The 12,831-nt window shown below is 37.3% G+C and overlaps 1 protein-coding gene across 3 annotated transcripts in view; it reads left to right on the plus strand.

Annotated features, from left to right (window-relative positions):
* The window catches only part of DLG2 (discs large MAGUK scaffold protein 2), a 1,590,913-nt gene that overhangs the window by 396,901 nt on the left and 1,181,181 nt on the right, over positions 1-12,831 (plus strand). The window lies entirely within an intron of this gene.

Here is a 12,831-nt window from a genome sequence, read left to right on the forward strand (position 1 = left end):
GAATCACACAGTCAGTATGTTTCAAAGGTGGAACTTGAACTCAGGCCTTCCTGGCTCCAAGATCAATTCTCTCTCAATTAAAACCTGATGTTTTATGGTTTGGGGAATAAATACCCATGATCCACTGCTTGATGTTGTAGAGGGCATCCTTCGGTGAGACCTAATCACATGGCCTTTAGGGTCCTTTCCAACCTCTCCCACCCTCAGTTAGCTAACGTTAATGAGAATTCTGCTATATTTTATAAGATTTGTTAGTTGAAGATGTTCTGAATGTTATTTTCCTCAGTATTTTCTAAAGCAAAGTATTTTTGGTGAGTATCCAAAGATATCTATAGAAAACCACTTAAGTCTGCTGGCACCTTGATTTGCTTCAGTTGAAAAATGTGATTAAATTTCTTGCTGGTTGGGAACAATTTTTCCTAAAAGTAATGAAGGTTTTGTCCTCACTTTTTTTCCTCTGGTAAATGTATCTAGATGACAAATTGAGAATATATGTAGTGAAAATGATAGTGGATGGATTGACATTTATTTAGAATCACTGACCCATAATTTTGTAAAGCAGGAAAATCCTTAGAGGTCATCCTGACCAATGTGCTCATTTACTTTTTTAAAATAAAATTTATTTTTTAATTAACACAAATCTATTTTGTCTCCCTCCCATCAACATTCCATTGGGGAAAAATAGGACAGCCTCATAAAAAATATGCATAGTCAATGAAATTCCCACATTGACTCTGCCCCCAAAAAGTCTCATTCTGCATTTAGGGTTCATTACCTTCCTGACAAGCTGTGGGTAGCATATTTCACCATTGGTCTTCTGGAATCATTCTTGGTCATTGTCTTTGCACTATTTTTATACGCATTGTTCTCCTCATTCTGTTCATTCCAGTTTTTTTTGTAAATTTATAACAGTCTTCAGAATTATTCATTTTTATGTTGACATTATAGTATAAATTATTCTTCTGGTTCTGCTCCCTTCACTTTACCAATGATAAAATGATAAGGTCACAAAAGGTATAAGATCTCGAATTAGATCACTTTGTAATGTGATAGAAAAGATTCAAAGGCAGTTTTGGGTTAGAACAGATGACCTTTTCCAACTCTGACATTCTATGCTTCTGAGTTAATTGCAGAGCTGGGACTGGAACTTTAGTCTTTGAAAAAGCAATCCTGCACTATCTCATGACATTCCCTGACTGGATAACTGATTGAGTCTATATTTAAAACAAAGGTTTTTGATCTGTTGTAAATATCTTGGAATCCTGAAGAGACCCCCAAAGACTTTGACATTCATCAAATGTATTCCTATAAATTCAGTCAAGAACATGCATAGATCATCTCAAGTGGATGAGAACACCCAAAGGCTTAAGGATCTCTATTGAAAGGAAATTTCACCTTCTCTCACCTCCATTTACTAAGCAGACACTGAGATATCCCTTCTTTGGCAGGATATTGAAAGGCTATTGGATATCTTTGAAAATGTGAGTTTTTTTCTATTATTTCCTATTTTCCTGTTCCTATAATAATGTTTCTTAAATTCCTATCCATTTGAGGATTATCTTATGTTGTTATTAATAATGATGATTATGATGATAGCAACTAACTTTTATTACCTTACAATGTACAAAGCAGTTTTTAATCTTCGAAAATCCAACAAGTCAAGTATTTATTAAGTGTTTTTTAGGTTGATACCAATGGAAAAAATTCAAGCATGAAGAGAGTTCCCACCATCAAAGAGTTCCCATTCTAATGGGAGAAAATAAGCTGAAAATTGAGAGAGAGCAGGAGATGAAACTACCCGGCAATGGGATTTTGCAGAGGAAGTTTGAGAGTCAGGAACACAGCCTGGAGAGGAATGATGATAAAGCTGGTCTGGTTGTTCTCCTTAAAATGAGATTTGGGAAGGAATAATGTAAACAGGCAGAGATCCCAAAGGCGAAGGGTACTTTCAAGTCTAAGGGTTCCCAAGACTAGTTACATCATAAACAAAAATTTATTAATTATGTATTAGAAGTCAATGTACTTAGCACTGATAAATACAAAGACAAAAATGAAATAATCCCTCGCTTTGAAGAGCATACGTTCTCCTGAGAAAGCACCACATAAATAAATACGTATACATGGAGTAAACAAAACAAATCCCAAGTAACTTAATGGAGGTGGCACAGCAGAATTGACTAGATTGACGAATAGGAGGCATTTTACCTACAAACTATTTCTCCTAATATTCATCAAATTTCTCAGAGAAGTTTTAATATGCAACAGTCTCATGGTAAAGCATCTTATGACAACATCTTAATTAAATAAATGCTACAGGCCCATAGGGTGATAATGCAGCGCACTTGATAATCTGCTGCTTTGCATACAGAAGTGGGACTTACAAACTTTATGAAAGGAATTCAGTCAACATCTCAAATGGGAGAGTGACCTTCAGAGTTAAAAAAAAAAATGATTAATGTGAGGATCGTTAATATAATCCATACTCTACTCTACAAACAAGCTTCCCCAATTTGAAGAAGGGCTTTTACTCTCCAGGATAGATGATACATATTTTAATACAATTATGAATAACTATATATGCAATTTATATTTGTTATGCATAATAAAATACATAATTAACATCACTTGGTAATGAATTAAGGCATGAAAACCTAGAGATGCCAACAAGCAGTTTGAGAAAGAAGAGCCCCTTGTGGCCTCATCCTGCTTGGGAAGATTATTTACAGTGAATGCCTTTCTTTTCCGAATGATTTCCATTGCCTTTCCATTTTCTGAATCTGCCCCATGGATAGGCCAATTTTGGTTATATGCAACAACAATTGCATATATACTTCTAGCAGAATGATCAAAGGACAGTAAACATTTTCTCCCAGTGGGATACAATTAGAAGACAACAGGAAAACATATGTTAAATAGAATTTCTCAAATGTAATATTTAATGAATCAGCATGGTATAGGGAAAGAAGTAGGTAGAATGTGAGTTCAAAATCCTGGCCCTGCCACTTGTGACCATGATGACTTTGGACAAGCCATTTATCTCTCTGAAGCATAGTTTCTTCAGATGGTGACCTAAATATGTACAAACAGAATTAGAGAATTATAGTATGTCAGAATCAGAGGAGTATTTAGAGCTAATGTAGTCAGTGTTTAGCATTTTCAGCATTCAAAATGACTTAAGTGACCAACTGGTCCAATCCACACTACATACACAGTACATACTGTGTATGAGGCATGCACCAAAGATATAAAGAAAAAAAAAACAGTTCTTGCCTTTAAGGACCTCATATTTGATTGGAGGAGATAATGAGCAAATAACTCTCAAGATAAATGTAGCATAAATAGGAGGTAATCTCAGAGGGAAGATGCTAACAGCGCAAGAGACCAGGAAAGCCCTCTTATAGGAGGTGAACTTTGAATGACATGGGAAGTCAGGAGGCTGAGATAAGGAAGGAGGGAATTCCAGACATGGAGAATAGTCAGTGAACAGATACAGAGATGGTAAGACCCTCAGGAAGGACAGGGTTTATTGAGTACATGAAAAGGAATAAAACTGAAGAAGACTGGAAAGGTAGGGAGGGGCAGGATATGAAGGGATATTTACATGCCAAACAGAGCATTTTATATCTGATTCTCAGTGTAACATGGCGCTACTGTATTTATTAAGTTTGGGCAGGGATGGAGGATGATGATATGGTCAAGTAAGCACTGCAGGAAAATCGTTTCTGTAACTTGCCTAGTTTGTGGTTATCCAAACTCTAACCTTGGCAGCCCATTCTACTATGGAAAACTCCAATGAGTTGTTTTAAGCCTAAATTCAGTTCTGCAGTCTTCTCTCCTTGTTCCTGATTCTGCCTTCTGGCACCAAATTAAATAATGCTGATCCCTCCCTCCATGTGATTGCCCTTCGGATCCTAGAATGTAACTCCCATATACCCTTGTGAGTCTTTCCTGCTCCAAGACAGCCTCTGCAATGTACAGATGAGGAAGCTCCAGTCCAGAGAAATTTGTAAGATCACAGTTTATAAGTGTCTGAGCTGGGACTAGAATGCTATATTGATCTATTTGCTGGTGTTTTAATAATTATGAATCGCTGTTTAAATGGGAACTATGGTTAATATTGACTTGCTTGAAGAAATTAACAGCCTCTTCCTTTCCAGCTTTCACCCTCAGAACATGTAGATTTAATGAACAAACTTGACTCTTTCTTTACATCCATACAACTCAGATTCATTCTATGTTCCTTTAGAAGTTTGCTTCAATCTACTGTTTGGTTCCAGTGGAAAGAGATTGAACTGGGAGTGAGTGTTGGGGGATATGATTCAATCCCAGGTCTTCTGCCTCCAAATCCAGGGATCACAGTACCAGTACTGTGGATGAGGAAATAATCTCAGCTCAAAGCTAGGTTTCACATTATATACCCATTTAATCCCAACACAGGTGTCTTTGAACAGAGAAAGAATATAGAATGTGGTCACGAATGGGTGAGCATTTTATCTTCATTTAAGCATCTGGAAATAAATGTCAGTTAAACTGCCAGGTTGGAGTTTAGGAACCAGAGATTTCTCTCTTATGTCTAGTAGTTTCTCTCTTATTTTGAAACGTCTTATAAAATAGAGACAGAAGCTGGCTAATTTGAGATTAACCAGTTAGAATGGCATTTACCTAGGTATCAACAAGTTTTTTTCACAATCATCTCATGCCTATTTATACTTTAAAACAGCTTTATAAATAAGGAAATTGTTATATTAGAGACAGTGTGGAATAGTGAAAGGGTTGGCCTACAATCCAGAGGACTTGAATTCAAGTCCCATCTCTGATAAGCCCTGGCTTTGTGACCCTGAACAGATCATTTAGCTTCTTTGTTCTGGAGGTGCCTCTCTAATATTTTAAGTTTCAGCTAAGGTGTTGATCTGCTTTTGTCAATGGAGGTTCCTATACTATGAAATCATAGATCCAGTCTCTCTAATAATTCAATGCTTTTTATTCAATCTAGCCCATTCACCCTGAAGAAGGAACAATATTCAGTATTAGGAAGTAACTTGAACTTAGAATTGGAAAACCTGAGTTTGAGCTCTGGGTCAGGTAGTGATCATTTGTATGATCCCAGACTTTTGAAGCCTCAGTTTCCTCATCGGTAAGAAGGAGATAATAACACTTGCATTCCTTCCCTCACAGAGTTGTTATGAAGAAAGTCATCGTTACAATTTAATTGTAAACATCGCATTACCAAGCTGATAAGCACTTTATACACCCCATAATAATGTGGATGAAACTGAGTCACTTTGCATGTGATTCATGGAGCATGTTCTATATGCTGAAGTAGTAGGGAAGACCACATAAAACTTAATTTTTCCCTTTAGGAGTCCCTCTTGGGAGAGAAATTTCTAAGATCACAGTTTATAAATGTCCAAATTGGTACTAGAACATAGATCTTTTGTTTCCAAATTATTTTTTGATGTTATGCTGATCTATTTGCTGGCATTTTATAATTATGAATTACTGGTTAAATGGGAACCATGGTTAATATTGACATGGTTGGAGAAATTAGCACCCTTTTCCCTTCCCACTTTCATCCTCAGAATGCTTAGTTAACGAACAAACTCGACTTTTTAAAAAATCCACACAGATCTGTCAATATACAGTCAGGCTGGACAGAGAGAAACAGCCTGGCATAACAGCTAGAGGGCCAGCTATAAAGCCAAGAAAATCTGAATTCAAGGCTTGTGTCTGATACCTATTGTGTCTTTAACTGCAAGCAACTCACTTAATCTCCAGAGAAGCTCTGAGCCATTCTCTAAAATCAGGTAATTGCTGAGAGTAAGCCTGCCTGCTTTGGTGGAGGAAATTTCCTCCCCCAGGAGCTTTCAGTACTAGTGATAGTCTGGGTCCAGCCCCTATTTCCACAGACGATTAGTGTTTCTAAATCTGCCCATGATTATTTTCAGAATGAATAATAAATCATGCTATATAGCATTTTAAATTTATAAAGCACTTGGTAAACATTATACTAAATGATATTTCACTCTTCTTCCAAGAGAGGAAACTAAATTTCTGAGAGAGTAGGCCAGTATACATTCTAGAGTACCACTTCCTGGGTCAATATATCTCTCAGGGTAAGAAAGGACAGGACATATTCCGGGTTACCATTAGATACTCCATGTCCCATCCCATTCATTTCAATTCTTCAACCAAAAGAGCTACAAGTAGAATGAAAGTAAAATCAATTAAACAATAGTAACAATTAATTAGACAGGCTATTACTGAGTATATCCATTGTGCATATCCCTGGGAACTTTCTGAGAAATGAAATGGGAAGAATGGAAAATAAATGGATTAAACTCCAGAAGGATTTACTGGGTATGGAAATATGCAATGTTTTCTCTGTCACCTTTGGTAATAATTTTGTTTACATATTTATCTATATCACTTGGTTGTTCACATGATTTACTCATTAACCACTTTTAGAGGACATGCCCGTAACTGATTCTATCTGTTGCCTTCTCTGCCCAGATCATGTACTAGTTCCTCTTGGAAGATAAGAAAAATAAGTCAATTGAACCAACTTAGATGAAATGACCTTAGGTAAATTACTTCCCTTCTCTCAATCTCTGACAGCCAAACATCAAGCATTTATAGAATACTTACTATATGACAGGGACTGTACTAAGTGTTAGGGGTATGATGAAAGGCAAAAACATAACCCCTGCCCTTGAGAGCTTATATTCTAATCTGAGTCAATTGGGACAGAGAGGAAGGAGAGGTGTGGTAGCAGGGGACTAGGTCAGACATCTTTTAAGGTTCCTTTTGGCTCCAAAGTTCTATGGTTCCATGTGTAAAAAGGATGGTTGGCTTTACTCTTCTTTTCCCTCAGAGTGGTGATCATAGAAAAGTCCCCAGAGTGAACTTTTTCTGCATAATAATTCTGGTCAGGAAGAAAAATGCCTAAGAAGTAAAAGAAAAATATTTTGCAATTGTATTTTGGACACTATGACTTCCACCTATGCAGATAATATCCTCAGGAGTTACTGTGACTGGGGGCCATGGGGGAATCAATGCTCTGTGTCCAAAATGGTGACAAAACTTTTGGAACCTAACCAGGTTTGTCTTCGGATGACAGACACATGCAGAGCATCACTGTGTCCAAAATTGTTCCCTCTTGGAAGGACTGCTGGAGCTTGTGTACTGAAGGCACAGCCTGGAAAAACCTATAGTCACCATCACATCAACATGAGGCATAAAAGGAATATATCGTTGGAGGTACAATCATTCTCAGCCCCATTTTCTAGAGCAACTAAGTGGTACAGTGCTGGGTCTACAATTAGGAAGACTCCACTTTCTGGGTTCAAATATGGCCTCAGACCCTTGGAAGCTGGGTGATTCTGGGCAAGTCACTTAACCCTGTTTGCCTCAGTTTCTTTATCGTAAAATGAGCTGAATAAGTAAATGACAAACCACTCCAGTATCTTTGCCAAGAAAACCCCAAATGGGATCACACAGAGTCAGACACAACTGAAACAGCTAAACAAAAATCCCATCTTCTAGCTCAGAGGGGCTTAATCTTCTCTGGTACCACAGGACCCTTTTGGCAGTCCTGTTAAGTTTACAGAATCCATGTCAGATTAATGTATACAAATGCATAAAATAAAATATATAAGATTAGAAAGGAAACCAATTATATTGAAATATAATTCTCAAAATGTAAAAAGAAAGTTAATTGACTCCAGATTAAGAACCCCTATCCTAACTTTTGTCAGTCAAAATTCACTTAGTTTTCTCTTCATGTATGTGACAAATCAGATGTGACAGGAGATATGTTGAGTCTAGGGAATCCTACAAATATAGACAGATTGCATTAATAACAAGATGTCCTTGTAGTCTGTTTCAAGGTTTACAAAACATTCTTTTTTTCTGGCAAGAAATATGTGAAAGATAAGACAGATATGACTGTTGCCATTTTCTGGATGACCTAACTGAGACTTAGAGGACCAAATGTTCATTCTCAACTAGCATCTTCCATCCAATCTCCTCCAAGATGAGCACTGTTTTAATTTAACCGTGCTGTACAGATAACAGAGTATAGAAGTAAATTAAAGTAGAGTATGTATTTATATTAAATACATAGAAGAAATGCATTTGGGGATAAGAGAATCATGCCAAGTATGTATTATGGTTTCTGCATTTTGTGTGCCTCTATTTGACAGGGCTTGAAAGAAGCCTTTCTATGGGCCCATAAATCTTTAGAGAGGAATAAAGTCACAGTCTGCAGTTTACTTAATATATTTCCCTGACTTTCTAAATTTCAAAAAAGAAAGCCTCAGCAGCTAATAAGACAAAGCAGAAACCTCAGTTGAGAGCCATAGATTTCCCTGTGCAAAGTGCCTCTGGATCTTTAGTTTATAACCATTGGACATGACACTATCTGTACTACCCCATTCCCCTTCTCTCATGAAAGAATAATGATTTTTAAAATTTTGTTTTTGTGGGATTTTTTTTGGTCTTTTTCCCCCACTCCTCTTAAGTAAACCACCAAACCCTCAGCTCTACCCTTTCTCCCCAACTTGTCTCTGACATTCACATGAATCTGAAAGGGAATAAGACAGAGGGGCCAGTACAGTTTGTGTTTTGTGTTCCAAGCTGTTGGTAATGGAAATAACATCATTGTCTGCTTTCTGGATGTAATTAATTGAATTACTGTACAATGAAGATGTATACGTTCTCCTGATTTCAATTTGATTTGTCACAAATGCAGCTGCCCATTGCTGTGTGGTTTTCTGTCTCCAGTCATTAACAGTAAGGAGGCATCTGCAGACTTTATTATTTTTTCTCAAAAATATAATATATATATAATATCTGCAAATTTGTATTCATATGCATCAATATATAAGTAGATGGTGCATCAGGAGCCCCAAAATTGGGATCAATGTTCATTACCTTCCTGGTGTTTGGTCAAGAATTCTTGTGATTGGCATATTATTATGCATACATATGTATGTGTTTGTGTACATATGTGTATATATGTGTGTGTTTGTGTGTGTATGTGGAAAGAGTGAGAGAGACAGAGAAAGAGAGAGAGAGAGAGTTACCCTTAGAGTCTTCTAAATAAAACTGGAATTCAAATTCTATGGTCTTAACAATTTTGTTCTCCCGTTCTAAATTCTGTCATTTTATTTTACTAAAAGGTAAAACTCAACCCATGGGTAATAAAGGGTTGTTTATCCTCTTCACATTGTACAGGATATCTTTTGTCTTGTTGTGGATAAGAATAGGTCACTTTCATTTGACCCTAAATGAGGAGCCCCAATCCCTGTTTATTTTATTTTATTTTTTTACCAGAACTTGTAAATAGGACATGTCATGAATAGAACTGCCAATCTTCTTATGCACAAAGCTAATATCTTTTAGTGGATAATACCCAATATTTTATGGGAAAAGCTATGATCTTAAAAAATATGATCCTGATTACATTACTAGGTTACAGGCTGATGCTTCCTATTTACTAAAGGGAGGGGTCTCCCAAAATTTGATTATGACTGGTAGATCATAATCCAGCATGATCAGTCATAGGCTATCGTTTCTAGCTGCATCACACACACACACACACACACACACACACACACACACACACTGAGCATCCATGACTTAGTCCAGGAACACAAAGGTAAAATAAGTTTCTGCCATGCACTATATAATTCATGGTATTATCTAGAATTTAAGTTAGGGCCATGAGCTTCCTACATTTCATATGTTATATACGTCTCTATTGTGCAGCACCTTTCTGTAGCTTCAAGGATCCCCTCTTTTCCATCATACTTGGTAGTATCTCTTTGACTTTCACTTTCGACACTCATCCTCACAGCTAACTTCAAATGTGCCTGGCTCACTTTTAATCCTGTTTTGTCTTTTTTACTCTTCAGTGAAGAATGGGAACAAATGGCTTGGTACATTTGTTGAAGAATGTTATTAAAATGCCTTATAGTCTTAATCCTAGACTCAGAGCACATCTAGTTCAAATGCCTCATTTTGTACATGAGGCACCAGAGACCGAAGTGTTCTGCCCAGGTCAAACCCCCGATAGAGCATGGCACTCAGGGCTGGTGAGAAAGGGGGTAGACAAACAGGTCCGTAGTCAGAAGAACGTCAGTGTGGTCTTCAGATCTCTATGCTGCAAAGTGCTTGACATATTTCATTGGAGACAGTAGCTCTTTGAAGAAGGTGCTATCGACATGATATTGACCATTTTATTGATGAAGAAACTAATGATTACATAAGTCAAAGGACTTTCTCAAAGTCACAGGGCTAAGTGTACGTTTTAGAGGAAGCATTTTAACCCAGGTCTCTCTTGACTCTGTTTATTTTTATCTTCCCACCTTCACCCCCCACTAAAACCATGTGCCCTCTTTAACTGTGGTTAAATGGTTGAACGTGCAAGGAATGTTTAGCTTGGATAAGATAATACTTAAGGAGAGCCCAATAGTTTGATTTAAAAGGCTGTCAGAAAAACTATTAGTTTTTTATGTTTTGTTTTTTGTTTTCATCATAGCCCCAAAGGTCAGAACTAAGAGGAAGATTTAAGCACCATGTAAGATAAAAAGACTTTTTAACCCCGAGTTTATCTAAAAGAGGAATAAACTACAGTTGGGATGCAGTTAATTCTCTGTAACTAAAGATTTTCTAGTAGGAGGGATGTTGAGAAGATTGTAGTTCATGTAGATATTGGACTTTATTTTTTTTACTATTATGATAACAGCACTTCAATAAGATTGTTTTCCTTCCTCCTTTTCCTCCCTCCTTCTTTCCCTCTATCCTTCTCTTTCTTCCTTCTCCCCCTTCTCCCCTTCTTCCTCTCTCTCTCTCCTTTTCTCCATTCTTTCTCCCTCACTTATTCCTTCCTTCATTTCTTCCTTCCTTCTTTCCTTCCTTCCTTTGTCTTCCCCCCCCCCCCACCCAGACTAGGTCTCCCTATCTTTCCAAGGGTAGAAGTGCAGTGGACACTTAAGGTCCCATTCTCACTTCTGTTTAACTCTGTTGCTGTGATCTGTTTCAATTTGGACCTGGGTCAGTTTCCCCTCCTTAAACATCCCAATGGCCTCCAGAAACATAGCATACTGATGTTGAATTTATTGTGGATACCTGATCGACTTAGCCTGATATTGCTCAGAAATCTCAAAGTCAAGTGACCATCAGTCTCAATGTCCTGAGTAGCACAGGTTGCAGTATGTGCACCACCATGCTTAGCTAATAGTCTTCCTTTGTAATTCTATGGATTTATTTTATTCATTTAAAAATATTATTCTGAAAAGGGACCCAGAGGTTTCACCAATCTCCCAAAAGAACCTCTGGTACAAAACAAAAGAAAAAATAAAGAACTCTTGGAGTGGATTATGACGTCCCTTCCCAACTCTGGGAAAATATGGTTCACCAAAGTCCAGAAGACTAGCTAATGGCAGAATTAAAATTAAAAGCCAAGTCTGTCATAGGATCATAATTTAGTGATGGAAGGGACCTCATTCAACTTCTTCATTTTACAGATGAGAAAATTGGGGTCCAGAGAGGTTAAGTGATTCACAAAAGGTTATATAAGTAGGAAATGACATTTAGGATATGAGTTTAGGTCTTTTTTACTTCAAATCTTGCATTATTTCCACAACACCAACCCATCTCTTTCCACATTGCTAGACCTGTAGGTTTAGATTTTTTTAGACAAATGGGCAGAAAGATTGGTTGTGTGATTTCATCACCTGAAGAACTCTCCAAGTAGAGCATTCTCAAAGACAAAACTTCCTTTTCTAATAATATAAATCAGCCCTTGTTCTATACCTTGTAATCATAGGGATATTTGGAAGGTACACTTTTAAAGATGTTAACAGATTTGCTCAGAAACTCGTAGACAGTCATAGTCTGATATTAAAGCCTAGTCTTTCTTACTTCAAGCATGGCTCTCCATTTATTATTCCAGGCTGCTTCTTAGAACCTTTGACTTTTTATGACCTGGAAAGAACCATAGATATTATCTGGGTCATGTCTTCTTCCATTTTATAGAAGAGGAAACTTGGGTCCCACAAGTTGAAGAAGTGGCTTAGCAAGGTCATACGAACCATTCGTGGCAAAGCCAGTGGTAGATGTGTGTGCCTTCCTTCCTAATGTGCCACTATGTGATATTTCCTAAACCTCTTCTCTTTGTTCCATAATGATAGTTCTTTAAACCTTTTCCCCCAAAATTTTATTTTATTATATTTCAATCTTCAGTATGCCTCTCTTCTTACCCCCCTTCAAATTTTCAAAATTCTTTTCTGAATGGGAACCATAAACTGGACATGACTCTGTAAGAGCTGGAGACATTAGTGCTGAACACCTCATGAATTCCACATGCTCTATTCCTATTTTTATATCCAGGTACTGTTCTTTCTTTTTTAACTCATTGCTCCATTGCAACTCATGGGCAGTTTATTATCCTAGCTGATTCCTAGATCTTTCTCTGCCAGCCTTGCATCTTGTCAGTCATTCCTTACCCTTTACTTGTGTAATTAACTTTCTTCTCCAAGTGTTTCCCCAGCACCTGTGCTTATTCACCTTAATTCTGCTTATTTTTCATCACTATACCCATTTAAGGAAGATCATGGGAACATAGAGATTGGGGTCCAGAATGATCTCTAGAATAGAGAACCTCACAATATTATAGATAGAAGGTATTTCATGCTTTAGTGGAAAGAATGATTGCATTGGAATCAGAAGACCTTTGAAAGCCTGATTTTCATGCTTATTACCTCTGTGATCCTGAGCAACCTTTACCCTGCCTGGGCTAATGTCTTCACATCTGCAAAAGGGAAGGAG

The sequence above is a fragment of the Notamacropus eugenii genome, chromosome 5 (assembly GCF_028372415.1).
Source record: "Notamacropus eugenii isolate mMacEug1 chromosome 5, mMacEug1.pri_v2, whole genome shotgun sequence".
NCBI lineage: Eukaryota > Metazoa > Chordata > Mammalia > Diprotodontia > Macropodidae > Notamacropus > Notamacropus eugenii.